This window comes from Hemicordylus capensis, chromosome 2 (genome assembly GCF_027244095.1).
Source record: "Hemicordylus capensis ecotype Gifberg chromosome 2, rHemCap1.1.pri, whole genome shotgun sequence".
In the NCBI taxonomy this organism is placed as follows: domain Eukaryota; kingdom Metazoa; phylum Chordata; class Lepidosauria; order Squamata; family Cordylidae; genus Hemicordylus; species Hemicordylus capensis.
Window position 1 is genome coordinate 378,435,034 of NC_069658.1, and position 15,704 is coordinate 378,450,737.

Below are 15,704 nucleotides of genomic sequence, written 5' to 3' on the forward strand. Positions count from 1 at the left end.
GCTGTTAAACAGATGAAGTTTTCCACCTTATGGTAGGCCCAGAATGCTATACCTGTTAAGTTTCTGTCTGTCATACAACTGCACTGTCTAAGGCATTTTTGTCATGCTCAGTCTATCTACACACTGTTTCTCACCTTGCACTTTCAAAATATGAACAATAAGCTTTGTGAACACAGAGGTAAATACTTGTTTGTTCTGCCCCAGTTCTTTACCATTGGGTAATATAAAGGCAGCACTGTTAGTCCAGTTGCACCTCCACTGCTACCTGTGTTCCCTCCCCTGCCACCCCTCCTATCCTCAGTCCGTACTTCTTTAATCCTTATCTTGTCTCCTGTGAATTGTAAGACTTGTGGGCACTATCGCATTCTGTCTAGGTTAGGCACAGCAGCTCCTAACACAAATATAGGATAATATGTTATGCACTGGTTATTTATTTTTACATCATCTTCTGAGGAGCCCATGGTTATGTTTATCCTCAGGCTCACAACAACCCTGTGAGGGAGGTTACTCTGAGAGATACCCCATGGGGTAGATCATACCGAGGGCCCAGAGTCACCCAGCAAGTTTCATGGCTGAACAGGGATTTGAACTTGGTTCTCCCCAGTCCTAGTCCAACTCTCTAACCCATATACCAAACCACACTGATTCTCATAGAAGTTATCAGAGCTGGTGTGCACCAGGGAGCTTAACTTGGAAACTTTGTTTCCAAGCAACTTAGAAATTTCGGCTTCCCAGGACCACACTGTACTTGATAATCAGCTTGCATTTGCTGAGTTGTTAGTTTAAACTGTTTTTTGTCACTTTGGCGTTGCACATGCTGACAAATTCTCAGAGGTGAAGATGGAAATGGGTGCTCAAGGTCACTGAATATGTCCATTTCTTGGACTGCAACAACAGTTAGGGGATCAAAGGCATGTCCCACATGTAGAAGCATGGTAATGTCCCTGTAGCTGTAGCTAACCCTGGTGTCTAGAGGTCTGGGCTACAGAAAACTTTGCAAAAGAACAGCAACTGGTTGCATCTGAGCACTGTTTGAAAGATGCCTTTCTTTCCAGGAACTCAAGGTGAAGGTGGTGAATAAGTTTACTGTTGTTACTTCCTTAGAATAATAAACCAACAAGAACAGTCAGAATCCATTGAGACAATAATTAATACAGTGGGAAAAGAGAAAACAAAATAGATTTCAGCTATGTTTCATTGTTTGTTGTTGCACATTTTGTTATGTTATGCCCACAGCCAGAATTCTAAATCCTTCACACTCTCATTAAGTCACTTTGGTCTCATGGCCTCCTATGTTGGTTCCAATTGTAGAAGATTTTTTTTTTTTAAGTGACACTAGATGTGTACAAGAAATATATTCATGCAGCATTACAAACACATCTTAATCAGGTTACACTTCTGATGTCCCTGGAGTGGGTGTATACTGTGCTGACATATTGATGCACAGATAGGATCCAGTCCAGCACCCAATTTAAATGTAATGCCGGATACCGGTAACTCTCCAGCATCACATTTAAATCAGTCAGATCTAAGAAAAATAAACAGTTTCCTGACAACATCTCCTCGCAAATTAAATCTGTGTTAACACCAATCATACAAAAATTATTTCTTAGAAAGATGGTTGCCCTATCTGAATTATGTAGAAATTATAAAGAAAACACATATTGACAAGCCAGAAAGATTGAAAGCCATGTTTATTTTGTAATGAATACTCTGTAAAGTGCATATACATAAATTTGGAAACAGTTCTTTGATAGCTTTTGGGCAGGAGGGAGAGTGTGGGGTTTGTGTGTTTTATTTTGTAAAGAGTTGTCAAATAGGTGCATCTATTACTTATAGAAGTAAGAAAAGATAAAGACAAAGTTTACAAAAAGAAAAAAGAACAGTTTCCCCTCTAAACCAACTGCACCTCAGCATAAGGCGAGATAGATTTGTGCAATATGAGATTATTGCCTGCTTCTTCAATTCCCTGATCCAGTGGCGGTTGGTGACCCCTGGGACTGGGTGGGCGCCAGGCAGGGCAGGTGGTGGGCAGAGCCAAAGTGGGCAGCGCAGGGGTGGAGCAAAAAAACCCCCAAGCCAACTAACCCATTTGCATATAGAAAGTACAGGTAAAGTTGTGCCATCAAGTCGGTGTCGACTCCTATCAAAGAAAACCACATGGCTCTGTGTTTGCCAGAATACAGGAGGAGATTACCATTGCCTCCTCCCTCACAGTACGAGATGATGCCTTTCAGCATCTTCCTATATTGCTACTGCCTGATATAGGAGTTTCCCATAGTCTGGAAAACATACCAGCAGGGATTTGAACCAGCAACCTCTTACTCCGTAGGCAAGTTACTTCCTTGCTGTGCCATTAGGTGGCTTGGGCATATAGACACTCCTCAAAACCAATGCAGGAATATTGCACAACTGACCTTATTAGGTATGTTTATTTCCAACATACTGTATATTAGCAACATGCCTTTCACAATAACAACCAGCTCCTGCAAAAAAATAAAAGTCTAAGGACAAAACACACAAATACATTATTTGCACAAATTGGAGGAGGAGTGCAGTTCCAAAAAGAAGAAGAATGCCAGTACCTTAAAGGTCTTTGATAAAAACCAGTGTTCCACAGGTGCAGTTTCACTAACTCTTAAGGACATGTCTACACTACACATTTTAAGCCAGATTCAAACCTGCTTAATCATCATGGTCCCTCACCACCCAGGCACTGGGAGCTGAAGTTCTTTGATGAAAGGGTTCTAATAAAGGCTTCTCAGCATTTGCACAAAATTGCAGTTCCCATAGTTGTTTTTTGGAGGGTGGGGAAGCCCAAAATGATGAAAGCTGTTTCAAACTAGTTTAAATGTGTGGTCCACTCACTTTTGGAATATGATCACCATAGCACAACCCACCACACAACCCTTCTCATTCACTAGCCAGATTACTCTCCATCTCTCTTTAAGAAGCCTCCATCAATTCGGGATCTACTGTGGAAGGTAGACAAAATAGGTGAGTGATCCCTTTTTTAATGCAAATGCAGAAGGCCTTAATGATGCCTGAATGAACAGAAGGAGGCAGGAGAGAACAATATGCAACTCCAAGGGGGAAAACATTCCTCTAGTCTTCAGAAGGGAACTATCAAATTTGGGCTAACAGCTTGAAAGATTTACTACAAATTAATTAGGAACAGTAGGAATCCTCAAGACCAACAATTGCTAAATGTTAAATACTGTATTTGCAGTTATAAAAACTACAAAGCAAAGCTAGCCATCCACCATTTTAAGTAGATAGAAATGATTCATTTTGAGTGGCGGGGGTGGGGGAAGCAAAGCTGACATATTTATCCATAGGGATAGAAGGAGCTTTTGAAAAGGGTTCATGCAATTGATATTTACTTTAGGAACATATGGCAAACACAGCAACTACCTAGAGGGGTAGCTTGGTTTCGGAACATAAGAAAACCTCTCAGATACAAACAAGTTGAAGCACATTCATTCAGGGCAGACAGGGAGACAAATTTCAAGGGTACAAGAAATATACTCACCACCACCACCACTCAAATGTTGTCCAGTCCTATATTAACAACAGAGTTTGTTTCTTTGCTGAACTGAACATCTTATTTTCAAGTCCATTCCTCACACAATGCAAGAGGAGCTGTTCCTACAAGCACCGCAATGCTAAACAAAATTGCAATTCCTGCTCTTTTTGTCTTGCCTCTCTCAAAATAGACGTCCCTCCCCTCTGGCCACTCTGATTGGCTGATAGGGTAGTCAATCCACACAATGCCTCCTATCAGGCCATTTCAAGGTTGTTTCAATTCCTGCCTATTTTATGAAAACAAAGGCAGGCCTTTTCATTGGCTGCTGCCTCATTAATATTTAAATGAAGCAGGGAACACTGTTCAGTCTTTCCATAGGAGCCTGCTACTAGCGCCCACTCTATGTAAACATTGCTGGGCAGGCAAGCTGCAGGCAGGGAAGTGTAGAGGGCAGCCACACACAGGATGGCAGTGAGTTATCAAAAATGATGGTGGCATTGGAATTTTGGGAGGGTGCTGCCCACTTTGCCCTAAGTGAAGAGCCTCCCCTGCCCTGATCAATATTTGGTCAAATTGCCATGAATCCCTCATCCCTTCTCGCCCAGCAGTTGCTGCTGTGCCTAACAGCGCACAATATGATTTAGTATTAGAGCTTTGCTAGGACATCTGGAAACATTTGTATGAGATATGATGGGTATGTAGCTGATGGTCTGAGGGGAATATGGCGATAAAACACATGTACATAGAGATGGGGTGGAGCCTTCTTGCAGTTCAGGCTGATGTAGAGTTGGGTGGTCTAGGCTCATTAATTCCAGTGATTTTAGACATGCCTGTCTGCACAGGATTGTAGTCCTAGATCAGAAACTCAGGTCTGAGATAGATTAGATCAACAGCTGTACATGGTCTTGTGTTCAGGCATCCTCCATCTTCTTAATCCCAGCTGTGGCTTCATTCTCAGGCACCATCCCTGGACATCTTAAACTAAATTTATGGCTCACCCCTAAGCCATTTTTGGAAGGGTGGTGTATATAAATCAAATAAATACTGAAATGAAATGAAATGAAATGAAATATAAGGAGTTCAAGGCTGATCCTGGTCAGCTTTATCAGTTACAAAGTGGGGGGAAATTATCCAGTGCTAACCAAAAATGTTTTAAAGACTTGGAGAGGCCTGGGGTCAGAATGTTCATTTGACCCCACCCCTCTTTTGGCTAACATACTGTATGATGATATGCATGAGGTAGACTGTAACATTTGCACAGTTGCGCAAGTGCGGAAGTTGTGCATCTATGTAGACTGGTTTGGGAACTTTTGTTGAAAAGCGGTGTATAAATATTTGTCGTCTTCTTACTTTAAATGGGCCCCCTTCATATGTGGGGTCTGGGGCAACTGCCCCAGGTAAGTATGCTTAGTAATTCTACTCGCCCTTCCCCCCCGCCCCCCATCACTGCTTGGCTACGATGGTGGTAAAGTCAGTATTGTGTTACTGCCAGCAGAGAGCAGGAGAAGTCCTTATTTGAGCTGTAGAATTTGTGGAGACAGAATCTGAGTGGGGGCTTTGTTAGGGGGCAGAGCAGTAGAGGGGCTCACAGACAGTAGAAGGACTCACTTCATTTAGATTAAGAGTTATATAACACAAGGCTTGTGAAAGCGCACTAACGTTTATATTCACACAAATGTACTTTTGCACATACACACAAGTGGTTATTTCCATGCATAAACAACAATGTAAGATGGGCAACACACAAAAATGCCCTTTCCTCTGCATAATCCACCAGATACGTGTGTGTGACACTTACATAGAATGAGAGGGTTCCCTGTCCCAAAGGATGCATGATCTAAAATGTTCTTCGTGTCCATGCTAACAGTCAGACACTAACAGACAAATAGGCCTCTCATATGTGTGTACGCTTTCTCACCCAGAGACATTTGCATCCTCCCATGGTGTGTTCTGATTATTGTTAATGGCAGAAATAATCATGTTCATCTCCAGAGAAACCTTGAGATTCCTCTAGCATTTGTGGGAGTAAAACTCATAATTGTTATGTTATTTATATAGCCCCTACCTAGGCCAATTGGTGCCTGGGGAGCTGAACATAAACATTCAACAATAGAATACAATAAGACCACATTAGAAATCTATTTTTAAAATCATTTTTACAAAAGAGAGAATATGTGATGAGACATACGGTTCAAATCCCTTACAACCCTGCAAGCTGCTTGTGGCTCAAAGCCCTTCAAGTGAGAGAAACCACAGGCTTGCAATGTCTGCAGGTAAGTGGTTAGATAGCAGATGGCACACACCAATTAATATCTGACCACAAGCGAGAGAGGAACATGTGAAGAAGCTCCCAGCCATTCATGTGCTTCCCCCACATGCCCAGTCCAGCCACATAAAACATCCCGACTCCAGCACACTCCTCTAAGAATGCATTCTTCAAGCATCCTTCTTAGAGGCTGTCAGGTTGAGACCACATTACAGCACTGTAATGTTCTGTATGCACATTACAGAACGAAATACGCGTTCTGAAGCCAACTGGAATCTGGGCCGGATTGTGGCCTGAGTGACTTTACTCATGTCCGGCAAATGGCATCCCAGCTACTACTATGAGCAAGGCGACTGCAGGGGCCAGACACGGCATGGTACGTAGAAGCCAGGCCTTTGTAGCAAGAAGGAATTACTGAGAAAAAGTGGGCACTTACTGTTTCAGGGCTCCAGGCACTCCGGAATTACAAGAAAGACACGTCATTTTCCATTTGGAAATAACTAGCTGAAGTGTCACACTTGAATTGAAATGTAGCAAACAGACTCACAAATTGTGAGGGTGGGGAAGGAAACAAACAAGCAAACCCTTTGTCCAGCTTCCCCCAGTCTGCAATCCATGCTTGTCCTGCTTCAGAAGTGCACGCACTTTCCTGCACCTGGCGGCTGCCCCAATGTGTGGTATAATTAGCTGCAGCCTAGGACTCTCAAATTGCAATACAATTAGATTGTTGTTGGCATCCCGAATAGTCTGGAATTAGGTCAATTTGGAGCCATTTTGAAAGCACCAGCGAGGGAGGGGAAATGTTAAGCAGGAGTCTGTAATGTTACTAACTGACAGAGCTAATATACCAAGAGGAAGGGCAGCAGAATGGTGCATCTATATCTGGGGCTTGATAACTTGTGGAATTCCTATGTGATGGGAACTAATGGCACAGACCCCTATGACAGCCTAGGAATCCCCCAATACCTGGCTGCAGTGAGAAGTTCTGAAGAATTCAAAAGCCTCTCTCCATGGTGCTCCCTCCTAGCAGAAGGCCGTTCAACAAGAACCAGTCCCTTGAAAGAGCTTTCTCATCACGGTCCAGTATGCAGGACGGACACTGGGCAGTCCTAGGCGCTCCCCTAGGGCACCAATTCAGAGTGGGGTGTGTGTGGGCCCACTCTAGTCATTGGGTCAAGTTTTGGTCTGTATGGGTGCTGTGCTGCCCCAGCCACAGTGTCCCTGCTGCCAAGTATCCAAATTTTGGGAGGCGCAGGCACCGCCCCTGCCCGCCTGCCAGCAATGCTGCCTACCTGGCTAAGAGAAAGGGGATGCTTTGCAGTGCTGCTGCCAGTGTTGCGGCTCCCTGGGCAGAAATTGAGGGGGTGGAGCCTGCCTCCTGGGAGTTGGCTTGCTCCCTCCTCCTCCTCCACCCTCAGCGCATCCTGTCGCCTCCTGCTCCCTCCACTCTGTTTCTGCTCAGGCAGAAGCCTCTGTCCCAGTTTGGCAAGTGCCAGGATCCAAAACAGAAAGTCAGTGGTGCACCTTTGAGCTGCTTCTCAGGGAGGCAGAGCGTTGGGTTGGCCAGGCCCTAAGGATCACAGGGCCTGCGTTGCTGAGGGGAGGGAGGCGGCAGTAATGAAGGGTGGCCAAGTGTCCGGGGCAGGCTCGGAGGCAAGCTCCTTAGCCATTTTTCCTCCGCGGCCCTCCACACTGTGCAAGCTGGGAGCAGCAGTGGGGCCAGGATGGGCAACAGTTCAAGTTAAAGCCGGGGCTTGGCACTGCACTTCTCAGCTGGGGGTGGGGTGCCAAGAACCCTAGGGCTGCTGCCAGCATGGGATCCCACGCCACCTCAGGGAAGCTCACGGAGAAGCACTCCTGGGCTTCAGGTAACATGCTCCCTGGAAATCATAGAGGAGAGCAGCTGCCAAATGTAATGGTTTCTAATCCCAAAGCCTGTCGGCTTTACTCCCTGCCAGAACTGCTGAATGGCTGAGGAATGGCCTTCCCTAACCCCTTTGCAGCCACGTAGTTGCTGCATGAAAATGGGACTGAATGCTTGGGTTGTGCTCTGGAAAAATAAAATAAAATAAAATAAAATTCTATCTATCTATCTATCTATCTATCTATCTATCTATCTATCTATCTATCTATCTATCTATCTAATCTGTCTGTCTGTCAAATACTGCACACATATACACATATTCTAAGTAAAACAAACAAGCTACAGGATACACATGATAAACCCTGACACAGTTGGTCCAAAAGGAAACAGAACCCAGTGTCAGCCTCTCGGTTGCTATTTTAATTCCACTTAGTCGGGACCTCAGTGCTCTTCCACCTTTGGGCTGCCCAAAATACCTTTCGGCCTGTAATTGCATTCCTTCTGTTATCCCAGCAGGGTGGCTTCTCTCCGCTTTCTGAGTGCCCGTCCGTTCCAGTCTCCAGGCACCCTGGTCTTGTAGCCATGAGCTCTCTGTAGTCCTGAGAAATAGCATGACTGGGAAAACAAATCTTAGAAGGCCTATAATTAGGTGCAGCTCAGCAAAGGGCAAATTGTACGGTTGCAAGTAACAGAAATGGATTCAGCTGCACTGGGTTGTTGTGGCTACAGGCTTCCAAGGTAGCTGAGCAGGATGACCGTTCTCTGGCTGCCTCTGTGTCCTGCCGGCACCAAGTGAGAAGGTCCCCGCCGAGCTTCTTGAGAGACTCTGTTTCCAACCAGTGCACCTCCTGGACGTGTTGAGACCACAGAAGGGCCTGTCTCCACAGGGCATGACTTAGAAGGGCTTCAGTTTCCCTCTTCCAGACTCAGGTATGATCATCCATGTGTTACAAACAGAATTGTATTCAGTTGCATTTTCTCCTGCTATGGGGAAAAAAAAAGCTGCTGGGACTTTTACACACAGCAGGCTTTTCCACGAGTTTTCTGGGAGGCTTTACTGCGAACTGCGAAGCTGTCCCAAAACCCCCGACGCAAATAGTGAATTGTTTTACCCTGGATATAAATCAGGCTGCACTCTAATGCGCTGTGAAAAACCCGAATTGTGTATGAACTGCTCCCTGATAACTCGCAGGGACTTCAGGGTAAATCTGGCCGATATGTGAGCGCACCCCCTCCATTCTGGAAGAGGTGCTAGTTAAAGGGCTTTAAAAGCCCCGTGTGAAAAACTCCCTGCTGGGGCAACTGAAGGAGTGGTGCAACCCTTTTCCCACAGTTGATCACCAGAGGGCGCTGCTAAGACACCTTGGGAAACAAGGAGGCACAATTGTGGGAGATGGGTGGAAAGCATTTCTTCCTATCAATTTTTGTAGAGAATTGTAGAGAAGCCTCCTCTTTGTGGCCTTCTTATTGAGAAATTATTGAGAAATTCTTATTGAGAAATTTTGTAGAGAAGCCTCCTCTTTGTGGCCTTCTTATTGAGAAATTACCACAGTTTCTGTGGGGAACTGGAAGATGGGCTAAGGTTTGTTTGTTTTTAATTTCACACTACAGGGCTACTACCTAATAATAAACGTGAAAGCTTGAAAGACAACCCAAGCTCCCCTCTCCCTGATTCTAATAATATTTGCTACATTCCTTTAATTTTTATCTTTAACGTGTAACTGAGCCCCTACTGAGTGCACTCTGCACAATATTTAAAAAATATATCACTGAACACCAACATCTAAGCTCGTGACAAACACTCATCCGTTCGATTCCACACATCCAGCAGGTCCCTTATGCTCTTCCCTCCACCGCCCCTATTTTATGAGGATTTGTCCTTCTCCTTCCTTTGTTCCTGTGCTGCTTTTTGTGCACTCGCCGTCCAGCACAGGACTAGATAATGGACAGGAGGCCAAAGGGCTGCCTGGGGTGGGGGGCAGTGGGGCGCTCTGCATGGGTCGATCAGAAGGGCTTCCATCCCCTGCCTGGATGTTGGGCTGGAGGAGGGCCTTCTCTCACGAGCAATTATACTGTCAGTGGAGTGCTCCAGCTGGCCCTTTAAAGTGGCAAGCTCGCAGGGCTGATGCTTCTCATGATGTCACAAGGAGGAACGTTGAGAGGAATTAAGTAGCTTGCAGGAGGAACAGAGGGCCAAGCTCCATGTGATGGACAGTTCCATGATTAAACCTTCCCTTTGCCAGCTATTTATCAGCTCAAACTCATTCCTCTCCTAACAGTGTTGTAGTTCTAAATTCAGAAGTGCAGGGACTCTCTATGGTAGCCCCCCATGAGCATGCCCACCCTGACAGCCAGCCTGAGAAGCCAAGAAGTTCTGTGCTCCATTCTGGTGTATCCTCGATCCATTACAGCCCTGCAAACTGCTTTCCACCCACAGGGTCCCCTACTGTGGGTGGGTTCACATGACTGCTGCCCAGACTGGAAGTGGGGAATATGTCAGTACACAAGAGTGTGAACTCCTGGCAAGTGTGACATCTGAACCCACCCAAGTCTGGTTCCTGCCCCGCTGCTCCAGAGATACTCCTGACTTCTGTCCCCAAGATTTGAAGCTGGGTGGAAGAAGTCAGTAGAATCTCAGGAGAAGTGTGGCAGGAACCGAACTTGGGTAAGTTCAGACGTCACACATCCACCAGGAGCTCACGCTCTTGTTTACCAACATTTTACTGACATATCCCCCACTTCCAGACTGGACTGTGGTCATGTGAACCCACCCAGAATTTCCCCTAAGGAAAGAAAGACAGCTTGGGGTTAGTGGTGGCAATTTTAAGATGGCAAATAGTGGGGCTAAACAGCTCCTTTCCACAGAGCTTTCACTCCCAAATTCAGTTTTCTGCATTTCATGAGGTGGGGGTGGGGGGCGGGACTCCTGGGGGGAAAATTACAGAACTGCCTAACATGTGTAGTTTGATCCTGAGGGCCAGTTCTGATAGGACAACTGCTGTTCACTGCTGGTATCACTGCACAGGGGCAGTTATGTGGCACACATACAACTCTGCATTCTGTTGACTTTTTAGCAGGCCACTGCAATACAGCCTGTAAAAGAACAATGTGTTACCAGCATGTACACAGCTGTTTCCACATGTAGCACTGGCATTTAGAAATGAGCACAACAGTGGCTCATAGGCCCAAGTCAATCCTGAGAAGTGAATCTGAGATTCTCAGAACAAAACCTGGAAATGGAACTTCCAGGACACCACCTGGGACCGTATGTGGATGAAACAGCAGCTGTTTCTGGTCTGTCCTAGGACACATCCTGAGCTAGTATATTATAGTGGCTAAGAGTCAGAGGATGCAATTCTAAGTGCACTACCTAGGAAAGGTGCCCCACTGAACATGATGGGACACGGTGAGAACATCTGCCCAGGACTGGGCTGCATGCTGTGAAACACAAGAGTGCCCTGTTGGGAACCCGCCTCTCCCATGAACGCCTTGGGTGGTCATACTTTCTCTGCATCTACCACACCTCCTTCTGCAACGTGGGGATAATAGTACCTACCTACCTTACAGGTTGTAAGAATTACTGAGCTAATGTATGCGAACCACTTGGAGTCTCAGAAAGCACTGCCTAGATGCTGATTCTTATTATCGTCTCTTGGGAAGAGCAGCTGATGCAGGCATACCCTTAGACTTCCCGAAGCCTGGAATGACCTTCCAGACTGGAAATGGTTATGATGTGTGCTTGGCTCGTGGTCATTGCTCCATACTTTGTTGACAGAAGAAACAGGCTGGATGGTTGAAAATGGGCCAAACACCATGTGGTGGTGCTGCTACTCCAGTCTGGGCCAGGACCAATATTTTCCTTCCAGAATTCAGGCTTAGTGGATATTTTCCAAGCAGCGTCCTCCAGCCATGCTGCACATCCCACCCTTGGCCCTGAGAGTCAGTTACCCAGTCCTTGCCGAGAGGTGTTCCTCCTCTTCCCATCTCCTGTGTTGGATTCTGATGCCTGTTTGGGGGCAGTGGTGTAAGCACAAGGGAGACGAATGGAACATTTTAAAATTGCTGTTTCATTACGTTACCGACAATGGAGACAGGGCACTGAGCTGCATGAAGCTTTGGAGGGATCCATCTGGCAGTGTTTACATTCTCAAAGGAGGGTTACATGAGAAACTGTAGCCCGCGTTCGGTGGTGCTGTGCACTTTACCCCGCTAGAAGGCTGAGCCTGAGCGACATCTGTCTCCTTTGGGCAAATGGTAGTACCTGGAAAGGCAAGACAATGCGCCCAAGGGGGAGGAAGGAAGAGCACCCCCACAGACTTGCAAGGTCTGTTTCTGAATAGAGACATGCTGTGCTTAAGCCACCCCACCTTTTGCATCAGATACGGATCCCAGGGACCGTATTGAACAGCTATGGATGACCATCTAACAGAAGGTTGACTCTTTCAGCTCAGTCTCCCTCTGGTTTAACTCCTTCAGACTCACCCATGGCTAGCAGCCTCTCTCTGGGCAGCAAGCACATGCCCCCTCCCCTCCCACCCCCACGGCTGCAGATGGGTGTGCGGGAATTGGCTGCACAGCTGCCCGGCAGGGAAGGAGCCAGCTCGTCTGGCATCGATTAATTTTTACTTGGTTTCATGTGAAGCTTTTAGACCCTGGGTAACTTCCCAAAGGGGTGGGTGGGAGGAGAGTGATTCAGGAGGGGAGACCGTGGCAATGGGGTTAGCTGGGGTAAGGCACAGGGCTGGGGAGATTCCAGAATTCTGAAAAATTGGACCAGGTGGAAAACAGAGATAGAGCGGGAAAGGGAGGGAAAGGACAGGACAAGAGATAAATTTGTACCATTCTGATGCAAGGCCACAGAAGGCTGAGTGTCTTGGGTTTGTTTTTGTTTTTTTTAACTTGGGGCAGGGGCAGTCTACCACAATGATATCAGGTCCTGATTTTGGCTGAATGCCAGTATTTAATTTCTAGCATGCCAGAGTTCAGGTCTCTCTCTCTCTCCCCCCCCCCACACCCATATGATGTGCTGCACATGGTCAATGTCACTTTTGTCTTTGTTATTTCTTTTTGTGTCAGAAGGCTGAGTCCTAGCACTGGAACCTATTTGAAGGCAAATGACACTCTCTCTCTCTCTCTCTCTTTTAGCAGAAAAGAAGCTCTCCTTAGTTTCCTGCATTGCTTTTGTGCCTGTTAATTCATGATCTGGTGGCAGAAGTGGCTTTATAGAGTTATAATGTTTTCTTTCATCTTCTCCGTGTTCAGGAGCCAAGCAGTTTGTTACTGCCTTTTTAATGAGACACCTTGTACAATCCCTGTTCATTTGAGGGAACCTTGTCTGGATGTATAGGTTTGTTAGACCAGAAAGCACTTTTCTGTATCAAACCCTGTCATGGTGGACAGTGATGTAGTTGCAAATTCAGAAGTGCAAGTGCTCTCCATGAGAGCCCCCATGGCCATGCCCACCCCCACAGCCAGAGAAGACGAGAAGTACTGGCGCTCCGGCCCTGCATGTCCCCCTTCCATTACACGCCTGCATGTGGACTCTGTTGAAGATCCATTTTTCAGGTGCTTTGTCGGCCTCCTTATTACCATATCCAGGGCAGTTCTCAGGATCAAAGCAATGTCGGGAAAATGAAAACTTGGAGATTCCAGCAGTGTGTGTGCTCCCACGGAGTGTGTCATGTGAACTCAGGAATTTTTTTGCTGATCACAGATTTACACCCTAACTCAACATTTAACCTGAGTTAATTAATCTCAGATTAGTTGGTATACAGGTGACGCAATATGCGTGATAAGATGACTCACAATTTCTCCTTAAAGACCTTCATTTATTGCTTAAAAAAGAAAAACAGATAAAAACAAACGCTTTTGCGTCAAAAACGTCACCTTCAGTGTTTTTCCAACTCTTTCTGTGGACCACAATTTTATATTGTTCTAGCTTCCACTTTAATTACACACAACCAGGTAGCAATTTCTTGATCAACAATAACAATGCCTATTAAAGTGAATGTGTTGGAGGTAGAGCGATGCCTGGTGCGAAGAAAAATCAGGGAGGTGATATATATATAGATAAATTAAAACTCAGTGTAAATGGGAAGGAAGAGTTAAGAGAGATGGTTAAGTACATAGGTTATTAAAGGGTGTGTAATGGAATGAAGATAACACAGCAGCATGTCCTTGGCTTGCATTTTACCTTCCTCTCTCTCCCCTTCCCTTAGTCTTTCCCTCTGCCTTATTTGTTGATTAAGAAATTGCTACCTGGTTGCGTGTAATTAGAGTGGAAGCTAGAACAATATAAAACTGTGGTCCACAGAAAGAGTTGGAAAAACACTGAAGCTGATGTTTTTGATGTCGAAACTTTTGTTTGTTTTTATCTGATTTTCTTTTGTACGCAATAAATGAAGGCCCCTAAGGAATAATCCTAGATTTTAACTCGACTTGTCAACGTTGGCTTAATGTTGGGTTTTCGTGGCACAAATCTGGGCTTGGCAAAAATCCTGAGTGCACAGAACACACTCCATGGGAGTGTGTGCATCTCTGGTTATCATTGACTCAACCCTGCTTTGATCAGGAAAGCCAGCTCCTAGTCCAGGAGGAGGCGACGTGTGGCTCTCCAGATGTTTCTGAACTACAACTCCCATCACCTCCAGCCACAGTTTATTACAGCCGGGAATGATGGGAGTTGTAGTTCAACAACATCTGGAAAGCCACATGTTGCCTAACCCTGTCTTAATTTAATGATAAACTGTGTTTGGTGAGAGACTGCCACAACTTTGAACTTTGAACAGTAGCTGGAAGTTCAAATATTCTGAACAGGAATTTGGAGTTGCCCAGGTAATTTATGATTGTGACATTTCTTTCTTTCTAAGAGCCTTTCTGTATAATTAAACACATGTTCTTGTAGCACCATATCCGTGCTATCACTTTTTATGGGAAATCTGTTGCAATCTGTTGCTGGCTTCTAAGAATTATCTGTTGTCTTCGCAATTTTTTAAAATGCTCATCCTATATATTTGTGTAAATATATCACAAAGCCACCATAAGTCTGAAGTGGTTCTCCGTTCTCCTTCCAAAGGATACAAGAATCCAAGGCACACTTCAAACCCCTGGAATTGCTCACCACTCAGGAAGCAGGGCAACTGAAGCACTGTCATAAATAATATATTTCTACCCAGCTGCTGTGGAGGGAGAGGTCAGAGCACCAGGCCCCCTCCCTCAGCCTGACTGGGATCAATTGTAATCTGGCTCTTCCCTCCAAGAGCTGGGCTCATCTGCAACCAGTGATCCACCCTCCATCAGAGAAGTAAATGGAAATGTTACTGCATTTATTGCTTTTATTAGTATCATAAACTGCTTTGGGACCTCAGATTGCAGAGCAGGATAAACATCTCATTAATACCCAAATAAATACATATTTTAAAGCAAAAAGTCTGTGAAATGGCAGGGCATTGTCCCAGAAGGAAGCAGATAGCCTCATCTGTGTCTGCCGTTTTAAAAAGGCAATATAAGTGCTCTCACCCGTTGGTGCAGCAGGAGAGTGTTCAGCCTCCAAAGATAAAAATACGACTTAAACGTATTCATAAAATGATGTGGGCATAGGGAAGGGAAGTGTGGTGTCGCTCATCTCTGGAGATGACACAAGCCTTATCCAATAGATGCCCGTGATGCTTGTACAACTGCTCTACGTAGGAGCCACCATTGCAGTGGATATGCTAGGAAGGAGTGAAGAACAAACATATTGTCACAGTGACCAGACACTGAGGTTTGTATGCTGTGAATATGCATTGTCCCTGCAACAGAAGTGTGACTTGGAGGAAAGATATTTCGACCCCAGGCAACAAATGAGTAATAACTGTGTATTCTTTGCACAAAATAAAGCTTGGCTGGAAGGGCTGCTGATGACACACAAAGTGGGGGTGTAGAAATTGGAGGCTCCTTCTGTTTGGACTGTTCCCTCTTCAGGAACAGGTGCTGTTTAACCCAGGTGACTTTCAAAGGATGAAAGGCCAGTTGGCATCTTACTGTATGGAATGTTGGACAGAGGATCA